The 12,134-nt window shown below is 43.2% G+C and overlaps 1 long non-coding RNA gene across 1 annotated transcript in view; it reads right to left on the bottom strand.

Moving 5' to 3' along the window:
• Positions 1–401: 401 nt before the first annotated feature.
• LOC133227839 (uncharacterized) overlaps positions 402–12,134 on the bottom strand; it is a 41,412-nt gene continuing 29,679 nt past the window's right edge. The window contains exon 5 of the long non-coding RNA XR_009729972.1: positions 402–1,210. This is a non-coding gene — a long non-coding RNA (uncharacterized LOC133227839). The remainder of the gene's footprint in view (positions 1,211–12,134) is intronic.

Raw genomic sequence — 12,134 nt, 5'->3', positions numbered from 1 at the left:
GTCTCTTGCATCTCCTGCATTGGCAGGTAGATTCTTTACCCTCCAGTGACACCTGGGAAGCCCTCAATGGGTTGTAATCCATTACAATTCTTTTTATGCTCAAATTGTGTTATATTTGAGCCCCTTCAAGCTGACTTCTGTGTCTTTGTGACATTTCCCTGTCATCCTTTGAGCATTTCCATATTTTTTTCTGACACAGATAGATGTTCTAGGTTCGACTTCTACATACCCTGTCCTAGCCCTAGAACCAGCTGCTTCTCCAAGGAGCTTTTAGTGGAGAATGGTACTTAGAAACCACGATCTGGGCACTAGGTGTGCTCATGGCTATGGAGCTATTGCTGCACCAAGAACCTCTCGGTAGACAGAGCTAGAAAATACACGAATGTGTCAACACACACACATTCATTTCCATGTGTATTTTTATTGACACCTTTGAGTTCACACCAACACCTTCAATTTCAATCCAATATCACAGGGCTCTTTCTCATCTTCTCTATTTCCATATTTGCAATTCCTTTCTCTTACAGTGAGAAACCTAGATCCCATTTTTCTAAGTATACTTACTTATTTGATCCATGCCCTGTATAGAATCAGTCTCCACCCCTCCTCCCCCATGTGGACTTCCTCCCTCTATCGGCTCTGACACCCCATCTGGACCTAGAATATGCATAGAATCCTGAGCTCTGAGTCCCCTCTCTGGGCCACCTCTCCTCACACACACCTCCTTTGCTCTATTGACCTTCATGAATTACAGACTTAATTATTGAGAAAGGGACAAGATGCTAAGAGAAGGAAAAAGGGAGAAAAAAAAAGGAAAGGAAAGGGGAGACACGTAAGGGAGGTCAGGAAGGGCCACTTGCAAGCTTTTAGCTTCCATTTCCTTGGTTGCACCTTTAAAGTTCTGTGTTGTCTATCATCACCTCAGAATTCATGTTTACTTTGCACAAGTGCTCCTGGTTCAGCAGCCTCTCCATTCCTCTCTCTACTTCCCTATCTGTATCCAAGAATCCATCCATCCTGGTCTCAGCTGCTTGTGGAATTAGCTCCAGAGTGTGCAGTTCTGGACTATCTGGTTTGTCAGCGTCTTTGAAGAACCAGTTGTCTGAAAAGAATGAAGGATCTTAGCTTCCCTCCAGCAGAGCACGTAGAAGGTAAGCACAGGACATCTGATATCTCAGGTGTAATTCCATGCAATTATGAGATCATATCTCTGAAACGGAAAAGGCAGTTAAATATATCCTTTAAGGTTTTGTTCACTTGTTAAAATGCGAGTTAGCACCATTGTTTGTTATTCAGATAATTTTGTCATTTAAATAGGTTTTCAATACCTCAGTATTGCTCAGTTCAACTTTCCTAAAGCTAATTAAGAATGTCAGAAAAATACAACTCAGTTAATACTAAGAATTTGAAAGTCTAAAGGTACTCCTTAAATTTAAATGTAACATTTCAAGAAGATTCAATCTTCTTTAATTAATCTAGATTTAATGTCTGCTTCCATTAAAATTAATTAATAAACAAAACAAAACAAAAATCCTCAGAACAACTCGAGCTATAACATACTTCAGTTGAAAATTTAATTTTACATTGCATCTGCCTTGAGAAGTGGTACATCTTAGGGATTTTTAAAATAGAAGTAAGACCAGGACAACTATAGAAAGTTCTAATATAAATGTCTAATCTAATATAAGTGATCCTCATGCATGGATTATATGAGCACCTCAGAGCTCAAACACCTCAAAGATAAAAACTATCTTATTTAGGGTGACTCAGTCCAGTGACATATGCTTTTGTCAATGTCACAGGAAAATGACAATGCTGGAATTTTAGTATTTATTTCAAGTAATATGAAATGCTATTTTTTAATGACGTCAGAATTCTATTTAAAGCTTTTCAAATTCATTAGATGGTATAACTGGAGATGAAAACTGAACCTCCATAAGCATTCCATCTCTTGGAGTCTGGTTTGTCCAAGCTTTGCACCTCCTTCACATCTATACCCCTCCCCAGGAGCCGTTGGAGCCCTGTGAGCTCACAGATCACAGACCCTAACCACTGTCCCTGAGTTGAGGGAATTTGTCTTAGGATGGTGGCAAGAGGACTTGGTGGGGAGGTGCAGGTGGTAAGTGGTGATGAGGATTGGGAGAGCTTGGAGTAAAGATGTCCAGATTGGGTGGATATCAGGAGGGATTCAGAGGAGAAGGGTTGAAGAGCCAAAAGGCTAAGCTAATTGCCAAAAAAGTCTAAAATGCAATGATGTTACATTCACAAACATAATTCAGTACCTAAAAATACTATAATATCAAAAAGGAGTGAGGAGGCTTCAGGGGAGTAATGGTACTGCTCACTATTTTGATTAGAATGATGGTTTCACAGATGTATGAACACACAAAGCTTTTCTAACTGCACACATTTACAAAAATTTTTATTTTGGCTGTTCGGGGTCTTAGTTGCAGCCTGTGGGATCTTGGCTCTTCAGTCTTTGTTGAGGCATGTGGGATCTTTAGTTGAGGCATGTGGGATCTAGTTCCCTGATCAGGGATGGAACCTGGGCCCCCTGCACTGGGAGCGTGGAGTCTTAGCTACTGAATCATCAGGGAAATTCCTAATTGTACACTTCCTAATGTGCACTTTATCTTTTGTCTGTTTTACTTTATGCCTTAAAATGTGTGTGCTAAGTCATTTCAGTCATGTCCAACTCTTTGTGACCCTATAGACTATAGCCCACCAGTCTCCTCTGTCCATGGGATTCTCCAGACAAGAATACTGAAGTGGGTTGTCATTTCCTCCTCCAGGGGATCTTCCCAACCCAGGGATTGAACCTGAGTCTCTTATATCTCCTGAATTGGCAGGTGGGTTCTTTACCAGCACCACCTGGGAAGCCCTTATGTCTTAACAAAACTCTTTAAAAAAATATGGTACACAGTAATGGTAGAAACCTGTACAACCATTGCTGAGTGAGTGAGTGCTGTGTCAAAGTCTGAGCAGGTCACCCTGATATTGGGCTTTCTGTTTGGACCTGGGAAGGGTCTGGGCCAGTGATTTATTATAGAAATGAATTCTTTTGCCAAGTCACGGTAGCCTCACGATCTTAACTGCCTTCAGTGAGTTTTTTTCATGGGGGCTGGGAATTAAGCAGAGGGCTCTGATTTGTGTTTTAATTTTAATTAGTCCTTGCATGCAGGTGTCGGGGAAGAAAAAAATGTTTCCTCCACCCTCTTAGGTTCTGTGCTGAGGGACTTAGAATTAAATGAAAAAAGATAGTTTAAGGGGGGCAGAATATGCAAGTTTAAAACACATTTACATAAATGAGAGTTCACATTAACAAAGTAGAACTCAAAGAATCAGTAGATTTGGGGATATCATAAAAGATTTTTAACCAAGGAAGGAGAGTTTGGGCTTCAAGAGATGATAAATCCTGGGGAAGAAAGTAGAAAATATATGGGGGAACTAATGGAAGATAAAAGTTCTTATAGTCAGGGCTGTTGTATGTTTGTTGAAATACTGATTTATTTATTTGGCTGTTACCAGGTCTTTCTAGGTGGCGCAGCTGGTAAAGAATCCTCCTGCCAATTCAGGAGGCACAAGAGATTCTGGTTCGATCCCTGGGTTGGGAAGATCCCCTGGAGGAGGAAATGGCAACCTATTCCAGTATTCTTGCCTGGAAAATCCCATGGACAAAGGAGCCTTTCGGGCTACAGTCCATGGGCTTGCAAAGATTCAGATATGACTGAGCCCAGCATGCGTGAGCACACACACACACACACACACCCCAGGTCTTGGTTTCAGCATGCGGGGTTCCCTGAACGGGTATCAGACTCGTTCCTCCTGCACTGGGAACACAGTCTCAGACACTGGACTGCTGGGGTAGTCCCGGCAGGTCTGACACCACCTCGGCTTGCTGTCACTCTTCATCTCTGTCATGAGTTCTCTCCTCTTCTGGTACAGGGGTGGGGTGGGACCGTGGGATTTGGGGAGTGCGAGTGGGGACAGAGGACACTTTCACACTTGCAAATGTGTGCCCTGATCTTAGGCAGTTAAGGGGAGAGCAGAGAGCTTCTCCTGCATTTGCTGATTCTCAATTGCTTTCAACTCAAAATAATTCTTATGCCAAAGAGGAAGATTTTGGGGTGGTGAATTCTTATCTCCTTCCCAGGGAAGACCACCAGGAACTGAACCTTTTAGAAGACTTTGTGCCTCAGCTCCCCACCCATGTTACTGTTACTTGATTGTGGGACAGAGAGTTACAGGAGCCTCATGCAAACCTCGAGGATAGAGCAGGTGCCTCCTCTGGGGTTAGCATTTTGCATCTTGACTATCTCCTTGTCTGTGTCTCTGAGTTTGCATCCTACTCCCTCCGTCTTGCCTGGGGCACCCTGTTTTGTCTGACTTTCCAACTTCCTCCCTCCTTGCTCTCACATCCTGAGCTAGGGCTCCAGGAATGGCTTTTATCACTTTAAAAACATTGTGCAGTATTTTGCCTTTTGATGTTGTTTCTGTCAGATGCACATTGTGTCTGAGTTCACTGACTTGATGCACTCTACCAACACTGAGAATTTAGTTTTCCAAGAAAAAAATCTATTTTATTTTGTTTAATATTGTCCATATAACATCTTTGTACTTAAATAATATCCCCTTCCCCCCTTTTTTAAAGAAGGAGCTTGGCTCAAAAACCTCAAAAGCTGTGGCCACCAACTGAGATCCTAAAATGACCTAGAAGTGGAGCTGGGTCAGCGTGAAACAAAATAAACCCCTTTCCAAGAAGTTCAGCCTTGGAGAAGAGCGTTCGTGAACAAAACCGCAGGCCCCTTGCCATCCTCCGCCTTTCTGCTTTGGTTGGCTGCAGTCCTGTCATCTTCCCTCCTAACCAAAACAATGCCTCTGAGACGATGCAGATTTTTACATTTTTTCCTTAAAAAAAAGTTCTATATCTCAAATATTTAAGAATTCAGTATAGAATGTACCTTTGAAAAAGTACATACTGATGTCTGAAACACAGTCCTCCAACCACCATTAAAAAAGATTCAATATCTGACACACGTCTCAGAGTTCCAAGGTCACAGATTTCTTAGACTTTGTAAGAACAGCCAGACCAGCTCACACATGCTAAAATGTATTCTAAATGGTTTAAAAGGAATAGGAAGACTTAAGTGGTTTTCTTTGCTTTTCTGGGATGTGAATGTGTTCATCAGATTCCTGCCCCTCTTAGTTTTTTTCTCTTTCTTTTTAATTGAAGAATTGGTCAGCTCTCACCCCACCCTGCCCACCACCCCATTTTATACTTTTGTAGTCCAGGAAGGGGGGTCTTTGGGCCATTTCCTTAACACCCCCTTCCACCCAAAATTTTATCATGAGCACTTTCAAGTAAACCAGATACACACAGTGAATAAAGTAAGGCCCAGTCAGTTCAGTTCAGTTGCTCAGTCATGTCTGACTCTGCGACCCCAAGGACTGCAGCATGCTAGCCTTCCCTGTCCATCACCAACTCCCCAAGCTTGCTCAAATTCATGTCCATTGAAAAGGTGATGACACCCAACCATCTCATCCTCTGTCGTCCCTTTCTCCTCCTTCAATCTGTCCCAGCATCAGGGTCTTTTCCAATGATTCAGCTCTTTGCATCAGGTGGCCAAAGTATTGGATCTTCAGCACCAGTCCTTTCAGTGAATATTCAGGCCCCCCATCCAGTTAATTAATCAACGCTGTTTCTCAATGCTGTTTCATCATCCTGCACACAGGACATAATTTTACCCATTAACACTTCAGTATGTGCCTGGGACAGAAGAAGACTTTTTCTGTGGTTTTTGTTCAGTCACTAAGTCATGTCCAATTCTTTGTGACCCCCATGGACTATAGCATGCCAGGCTTCCCTGTCTCTTGGAGTTTGCTTAAATTCATGTCCGTTGAGTCAGTAATGCTATCTAACCATCTTATCCTCTGCTCTCCCCTTCTCCTTTTGTTTTCAATCTTTCCCAGCATCAGGATATTTTCCAGTGAGTTGGCTCTTCGCATCAGGTGGCCAAAGTATTGGAGTTTCAGCTTCAGCATCAGTCCTTCCAATGAATATTCAGGGTTGATTTCCTTTAGGATTGACTGGTTAATCCCTTGCTGTCCAAGGGACTCTCAAGAGTCTTCTCCAGCATCACAATTCAAAAGCATCAGTCCTTCTGTGCTCAGTCTTTCTGAGGGCAACAACTATCAACCTAACACAATTAACAAAATACCTGTAAAATAGTAAAAAGCAAGAGAGTTCCAGAAAAACATCTACTTCTGCTTTATTGACTATGCCAAAGCCTTTGACTGTGTAGACCACAACAAACTCTGGAAAATTCTTAATGACATGGGAATACCAGACCACTTGACCTACCTCTTGAGAAATCTGTATGCAGGTCAGGAAGCAACAGTTAGAACTGGACATGGAACAACAGACTGGTTCCAAATCGGGAAAGGAGTATGTCAAGGCTGTACATTGTCACCCTGCTTATTTAACTTATATGCAGAGTACATCATGAGAAACGCTGGGCTGGATGAAGCACAAGCTGAAATCAAGATTGGCAGGAGAAATATCAATAACCTCAGATATGCAGATGACACCACCCTTATGGCAGAAAGCTAAGAAGAGCTAAAGAGCCTGTTGATGAAAGTGAAAGAGGAGAGTGAAAAACCTGGTTTAAAGCTCAACATTCAGAAAACTAAGATCATGGCATCTGGTCCCATCACTTGATGGCAAACAGATGGGGAGACAGAGCAAACAGTGACAGATTTAATTTTGGGGGGCTCCAAAATCACTGGGGATGGTGATTGCAGCCATGAAATTGAAAGACACTTGCTCCTTGGAAGAAAAGCTATGACAAACCTAGACAGCATATTAAAAAGCAGAGATATTACTTTGCCAACAAAGGTCCGTCTAATCAAAGCTATGGTTTTTCCAGTAGTTATGTATGGATGTGAAAGTTGGACTATAAACAAAGAGGAGCGCCGAAGAATTGATGCTTTTGAACTGTGGTGTTGGAGAAGACTCTTGAGAGTCCCTTGGACTGCAAGGAGATCCAACCAGTCCATCTTAAAGGAAATCAGTCCTGAATATTCTTTGGAGGGACTGATGCTGAAGCTGAAAATCCAATACTTTGGCCACTGATGTGAAGAACTGATTCCTTGGAAAGACCCTGATGCTGGGAAAGCTTGAAGGCAGGAGGAGAAGGGGACGACAGAGGATGAGATGGCTGGATGGCATCACCAACTCAATGGACATGAGCTTGAGTAAACTCTAGGAGTTGGCGATGGACAGGGAGGCCTGGAGTGCTGCAGTCCATTGGGTCACAAAGAGTCAGACATGACTGAGCAACTGAATTGAACTGTAAAATAGTAACAGCTTGGGTCAGAGTGAACCACAGCCAAGCATCTGGGGATGGGATCAGGACCACCGTAGGCCTGCAGAGTTGGTGGACTGGGAGAAGTGTTGGGTGGGGACAGAGGAAGACAAGCTGGAATCCACTGATTCCTCTGTGCCCCTGTCCTGCATGGCATCATCGCAACCTTGGAGAGCCTCTGTCTCCCAAGTCTGGTGAGAATTCCTCTCTTGGCCTCTACTAATCCAGAACTACTTCAATAAAGGGATCTATAGAAATATAGCTCCAGCTTGGCCAGGATGACACAGTACAAAGTGCTGCAATCATCTGATACCCAACTGAGTTCAAATTTCCCCCAGGGCCTCAATAATGGGATTTTACAGTTAATTTGTTCAAAATTGGATCCAAACAATATCCACGTATTGCATTTGACTGTTAGATCTCTTATGCTTCTTTCAAGCTGAAATAACCCCCTCCTCCTTTTTTTCCATGATGTTTGTTTGTTGGAGAACCTGGGTTGTCTGTCCTGTAGAAAGTCCCCACATTTTATGGAGGTTTCTTTAAAAAGTTAAAGTAGAGCTTGTGATCCTGCAATCCCACTCCTGGGCATGCATCTGGAGAAAAAGCATGATCCAAAAGGATACACACACCCCACTGTGCATTGCAGCACTGTTTACAATGGCCCAGACATGGAAGCAACCTAAACGTCCATTGACAGAGGAATGGATAAAGAAGATGTGGTACAGATATACAATGGAATATTACTTAGCCATTAAAAAGAATGAAATAATGCCATTTCCAACAACATGAATGGAACTAGAGAGTGTTCCAACTGAGTGAAATAAGTCAGAGAAGGAGAAATATCCTATGACGTTCCTTATTTGTGGAATCTAAAAATAAATGATACAAATGAACTTACTTACAACACAGAAAGAGATTCACAGACTTAGAGAAGCAAAGTATGGCTGCTGGGGGGAGGGAATAGTTAGGGACTTTGGGAAGGTCATGTACACACTACTATATTCAAAATGGATAACCAACAAAAACCTACTGTATAGCACATGGAACTCTGCTCAGTGTTATGTGCCAGTGGGAGTGGGAGAGGGTTTTGGGGGAGAATGGATACATGTGTATGTATGGCTGAGTCCCTCTGCTGTCCACTTGAAACTATCACAGCATTATTAATCAGCTATACCCCAACACAGAATGTTTTTGGTGTTAAAAAAAAAGACTTCCACATAAAAAAAAAAGAATGATATTACAGTAAAACAATGGCCAATCTAAGTAAAGTCCCTGATGCCAGGAAAGATTGAAGGTAGGAGGAGAAGGGAGCGACAGAGGATGAGATGGTTGGATGGCATCACCGACTTGGTGGATATGAGTTTGAGCAAGCTCTGGGAGTTGGTGATAAACAGGGAAGCCTGGTGTGCTGCAGTCCATGGGGTTGCAAAGAGTCGACGTGACTGACTGAACTGAACTGAACTGAATATAATTAATTAATGAAAAATATACTGAAGCTTCAAAGATAAAATTAAATAAATAAAATGGATAACCAACAAGGATCTATTGTATAGTACGTGGAACTCTGCTCAGTATTACATGGCAGCATGGATGGGAGGAGGGTTCGGGGGAGAATGGATACATGTATATGTATATGTGTGGCTGTTCACCTGAAACTACCACAGCATTGTTAATCAGTTCTACCCCCCATACAAAATAAACAGTTAAAAGTTCTGGGGAAAAAAGAAAGTCCCCATATTTGGAATCTGGCTGATCCCATCCTCCTGTGATCATGGTAGTGAGGTCTAGAAGTTTGAGAGGGTTCTGGCTTTTGTTCTTGTTCTGTTTCAGCAAAATGCCCTGAGGTTCCTTACGTTTTTGACTCCCTCTGAGATCCAGAGCTGTCCCACATCCCAGACTGATAGGGTGGGAAAGCCGGGAAGCAGTCATTGGACTACACTGCCCTAAGTCAACTTCCTTTGAGTCATCACTGATCATAAATGGTCTCCTCTAGGGAACTGGGTAAATTCTACAGATATAATTCTTTCAACCACCCCTGGCCTCACACCATGGGCTCATCTGTTTCCATCTTGGCAATAGCTAGTTCACTGGTTCTTCTTTCAACTGGATGAATATTGCAAGAATGGTGATGCCAATTTCAGTTTTGACACCATCTTGGTATGTTGGTTGGATTAGCATCTAGTGGGAAGAGCCCACACATACACCTTCTCTATAAGATTAGGTTAAAGTCCATATTTTTTGAACAAAGGCTCATAGGAAGTGGGGCAGCCTTTCCTTCCCAAGGGTGGAAGCAGATGTACCCTAAGACCCCAACATATGAATGAGCTCCACTTTGAGAGTGCTTTTGTAGGTCCAACAAATTAGCCTAGATACTCAACTAACACAATTAGCTATATAATTGTTGCCTGAAGCATGCCAGGCTTCCCCATCCTTCACTACCTCCTGGAATTTGCTCAAACCCATGTCCGTTGAGTCAGTGATGCCATCCAGCCATCTTGTCCTCTGTCATCCCCTTTTCCTCTTTGTCTTCAATCTTTCCCAGCATCAGGGTCTTTTCCAGTGAGTCCATTCTTTACATTAGATGGCCAAAGTATTGGAGCTTCAGCTTCAGCATCAGTCCCTCCAATGAATATTCATGACTGATTGCCTTTGGGATGGACTGGCTTGATTTCCTTGCTGTCCAAGGGACTCTCAAGAGTCTTCTCCAACACCACAATTTGAAAGCATCAATTCTTCAGCGTTCAGCCTTCTTTATGGTCCAACTCTCATAGTCATACATGACTACTGGAAAAATCATAGCTTTGTATGGACCTTTGTTGGCAAAGCGATGTCTTTGCTTTTTAACATGGGGTCTAGGTTTGTCATAGCTTTCCTTCCAAGGAGCAAGCAGCAGCTATATAGTACTATACTGTAATAGGTTTATAATACTTTTCACACAAATAATACATAAAAAGCACAAAAAATATAGGAAACATTTTTAATCTTACAGTACAGTACCTTGCAAATTACAATAGTATAGTCCAACAGCCGGCACACAGGGGCTGCCATCAAGAGAAGAGGCAAGAAGAGTTACTGACTGGGGAGGGATAGGAGGTGGGAGATGGCAGAGCTAAAGGATCATTAGCAGTAAGAGATGGAGGACAAGCTGCAATGTCAGTCACACCTGACACTGTGGAATGCATGTTGATATCTTAGGAAGTTCAAAACTTGAAAGTTTGTATGTAGGGGACATACTGTATTCTGAGATACAACTCAGAGTAGCTTTCCAGGAACCAAAGTGGACGCCTCCATGGACTCAAAGTGAAAGTTGCTGAATCTTGTCTGGCTCTTTGAAACCCCATGGAATGTACAGTCCATGGACTTCTCCAGGCCAAAATACTGGAGTGGGTAGCCTTTCCCTTCTCCAGGGGATCTTACCAACCCAGGGATCGAACCCAGGTCTCCTGCCTTGGAGATGGATTCTTTACCAGCTGAGTCACCAAGGAAGCCCAAGAATACTGGAGTGGGTAGCTTATCCCTTCTCCAGAGGATCTTCCCAACCCAGGAATCCAACCGGGGTCTCCTGCACTGCAGGCGGATTCTTTACCAACTATGTAATCAGGGAAACCCATGGACACAAAGGGGCCCATCAATACAGTCCATGTTTTTTTTCTATGTCCTTGAACTTTTTATACCCTGGGCTCATTATCCTCACTGAAGAAGAGCTTGCTCCAGCAATCACGGTGGTGTTCAAGAAAGTGCTTATCAACATTGGATTCTCTTGTTTCTTGAACCAAACTCAGTTTCAGGTCATATCCTCACTGGGTAAGAGAAATTGAAGTTGGTGCCTGGGTTTCCGTGAGCTCTAGCTCCGGTTCCAGATGCCCAACGTTCTGGATACTTTGTTTCCCAGAATTGACCCCAGGACTCTGGATGAATGCTCCTTAAAATGAATGTTTCATGCAGAGTTTGGTGTGAGGCCCATAATCCCATTCTAAGAAGATTGTATTAATCCTTTGAAGATTCTCATGGAAAAGAAAATAAAATACTTTAGTAAAAACAACTGTGGCTATGTGAGGATTCATCTCTGGGACAGACTTCCAGGAGGTTTGAGCACATCTCATTGGTACCTAACAGGTCCACATTTTTTCTGACAGAGAGTATATATCAATGCGTGCTCAGTCAATCAGTCGTGTCTGACTTTTTTCGACCCTATGGACTGTAGTCCACCAGGTTCCTCTGTCCATGGGATTTTTCAGGCAACAGTACTGGAGTGGGTTGCCATTTCCTACTCCAATATATATCAATATTTGAGCTAAAGCTAATTTCTGCCCAGAATTCTGACTGGAACAGACAGGGATGCGCTCCTGTGGTTTACACTGGGGTCACTGGTAGAGTTGGCTCAGCTGGTAAAGAACCCACCTGCCAATGCAGGAGACATAAGAGACATGGATTTGATCCCCAGGTCGGGAAGATCCCCTGGTGGGGGGCATGGCAACCCACTCCTGTATTCTTGCCTGAAGAATCCCATGGAGAGGAGCCTGGCAGGCTACAGTCCATGGGGTCACAAAGAGTCAGACAAGACTGAGCACGCAGACAGCAGCAGCACTGGTTAGAATTGAATTTAAGCAAAAGGGAATGCATTAGAAGGGCCACACTGGCTCTTAGAAGGGATGTGTGGTGTGGGCCCTGGGTTTGGAATGGAAATGATGCAGTTCCGGTTCTGGTTCTGGGAGACCTGGAAGCATGTCCTTTCAAGCCCTCAGTGGGAGGCCTGAGCCAGGGTTTTCA

This window comes from Bos javanicus, chromosome 16, assembly GCF_032452875.1.
Source record: "Bos javanicus breed banteng chromosome 16, ARS-OSU_banteng_1.0, whole genome shotgun sequence".
In the NCBI taxonomy this organism is placed as follows: Eukaryota; Metazoa; Chordata; class Mammalia; order Artiodactyla; family Bovidae; genus Bos; species Bos javanicus.
The sequence above is the reverse complement of the archived record's forward strand: the minus strand, read 5'-3'. Positions and strand labels throughout refer to the sequence as shown.